This window comes from Nothobranchius furzeri, chromosome 8, assembly GCF_043380555.1.
Source record: "Nothobranchius furzeri strain GRZ-AD chromosome 8, NfurGRZ-RIMD1, whole genome shotgun sequence".
NCBI classification, from domain to species: domain Eukaryota; kingdom Metazoa; phylum Chordata; class Actinopteri; order Cyprinodontiformes; family Nothobranchiidae; genus Nothobranchius; species Nothobranchius furzeri.
This window is the reverse complement of record NC_091748.1, coordinates 48,161,626-48,164,412: the sequence shown is the minus strand read 5'-3', so window position 1 is coordinate 48,164,412 and position 2,787 is coordinate 48,161,626.

The window sequence follows — 2,787 nt, the reverse complement described above, 5'->3', positions numbered from 1 at the left end:
ATCCACGATGACAGCTTTCTCCTACAAGGTTTAAGTTCATCTACAGGCATAAAAACAACTTCAATTGAACCCAAGTTTATTCAACTTTCCATATTTAATCCACTCATGTGGACAATATGCATTTTGACTTTGACGTATAATTTAAAGGTGTGGAACACTCGTTTTATCAACACATTCGCAGTGGTCTCAATGAATGAATGCCTTGAAAGTCATACTCTGGGGAAATAAAGCCCAGAAGTGCATGTATCAGCTGGAGGAGAAAGTAGCTTAAGACGTCAGGATTTGGAGACTTATTTCCTGATATTTGGACATCTCACCTCAGATTGGATAAAAGCAATCAATCAAAATGAAATCAAAGATACTTTATTAATCTCAGAGGGAAATTAGAATTTCAGTACACACAATTCAGAGATCAGACATACATGGGCAAGACACATGACAAGAATTGGTGACTGTGGCCATTCGCAACCCTGAGTCGCGCTACCTTAACAGAGATCAGAGGGTTACATGAGGAATTGATTCGAGAGGAGGGGAAAAAAAGGCACTTCACAGCTATCCTCCCACCAGGATGGCAGCTTTGTTCTGCAAAAAACACCTCAAACAGATATGCAACAGACTTCAGACAACACAACATAACATGAGACTCCAATAGGAAGGCGGGGTGGGTGGGGTGGGGGGTGGGGGGCTGGGATCCTGTTTCCCCCAGCGAGAGCAGCCATCTACGGCACTCAGCCACTGTAGCCACAGGTGGGAGGGAGATCTTGGGAGAAGTGCAGAGCACATTGACTCCTGCAGGTTGATGACCTCGTCAGGCTGAAGACCACCAATCCAAAGACGGGGTGGTGGTGGGGGTAGGTCGGGTTTTCACAGCATCTGTCTGCATTCCTTCGTGGGGGTTTGTTGCTAGCCTCCCAAGGCTGCTAGGACATCAGATTCGGATAACAAGACTTTGTTTGGGTCAGGCTGAGATAATTTTCCTCTCTGCCTTCAGTCTTTAAACTGATCATTCCAGTCCTTCAGTGAAGCCAGTGTGGGTTTTTAAACTTGTCCATACCATCCGGTGACTCTCTCCGAGATGACATCCATTTTGCGCACTAATACCGGCATCGCAGCTAGAGCATTGTCCAGCTTACGATTCACCTCGAGTAACGTCCCAGTCTGAGAAGGCTCCACACGGACGGTGCTTTCCGTGGGTGCGGGTCGCCCTCCAATCGCTCCCGTCTTCCCAAATTTCCAGAAAACCAGGTATCCTCCCACTCCAATCAGGAGAAATCCAGTGATCATCAGGCCGAATATCCACACATCTTCGACATCCTCAATGGACAGCTGGGAGAGGCATACGATCTTCCATTCCCTCCAGGAATCCAGCATATACCCCGCTGGGTGTGTCCCCTGTGGGCATGTGGGAGCCCCTTGCTCCGTTGTCATTGTTGAAAAAATCTTATCAATCGTGTTGAATGACCAATTTATCAAATCCATGGTTAAAAATTGGGTTTTTCAGAAGAATTGCAGAGAAGCGCTCTGTGGGCAGACAGGACAAAGAGCCTTGGGAAAAAAGATAAGGGAGCAAAAAGAGAAGCGTCTGTACTCTGCGAGTGCCAGGAAGAAAAGATGGGACTCTACCACTGTCTCTGTTTGCGCTGCAACATTGATGTGTTTTCTCCACATACAACGCAAGCCTGGAGGAGTTCTGCTATGTGGTGGAGTTGCTAATTCTAATGATTAGCTTATACTAGCTGAGACATTCTCTACTCTTTCCTTGACGCTAAACTAACAACAGCCTTACCCGTCACGAGTCAAGATGGGTGAGTCCATGAATGTTAAAGGTACACTATGCAATTTTTTCCTATTTTTTAATCATTTTCTTGAGCCAGTATATGTTAAAACTACTCTTACAGGATTAATGAAATGTCTCTCAGACACTCTCTCTCTGTGGCCAGAATACTACACACTTTCAACTTCAGAGTTGCTGGTCTGGTCCCTGCTGGTGGAGGGAGTGGAGTGTAGCTGACATGGTGGAGCTGACAGTCTGCGTTCAGCGCATTTCCTGCATGCTATAGATCACAAACACAGCGGATCTGCTTGATTTGGTGATGGGCCGCTCCTCTAGAAGCTAATGAAAGCTGAGGAGACATTTCAGCAGATAGATTAAGGTGTTAGAACGATGAACGCACAGCAAGGAGATACGTTTAATTTTCGGTTTAACCACAGTGACTAAATAACGGACACTAGGGGGTGTTAGAAGCAAGCAAAACTGCAAAATGTGCCTTTAAGAGACAGTGTGTTGATGCTTGCGGTCAGGCTTTCAAATCCTTAAAGTTTCACTGTCTAATTCAGGAGGTAGGTGTAGGAGACTATTTTCATGTTCAGCTTGCATGAAAAATTCAGAGTGACTGATTATAATCAGAAATAATAATTAAAAATCATTTTCAGTAAACCACACCTTTAACAAACTAATGATATTAAATTAGAATATTGTTTTTGTTGGTCTATTTGTGGCCTGTGGGTGGTGCTGTAGGTAGAGAGAACAAACTGAATGGGGGCCTGACATATGCAAATTCACCATCACACAAGAAAACAATTTTGAATAGCACTCTAATGACCTTGAAAGGGTCGAAGGATCAGCACACAAACAAAAGCCAGAAAACTCAACAGATGTTTTCATCAACTCAACCATGGTCAAAAGTCTTTCTTTGAGCAAGGATTTACTATAAAATGTAGTTTATATAATCCTTTAAAGTTTGTATTTTCCCTGGCGATGGGGGGGGGGGGGGGGGGTAGGGGGGG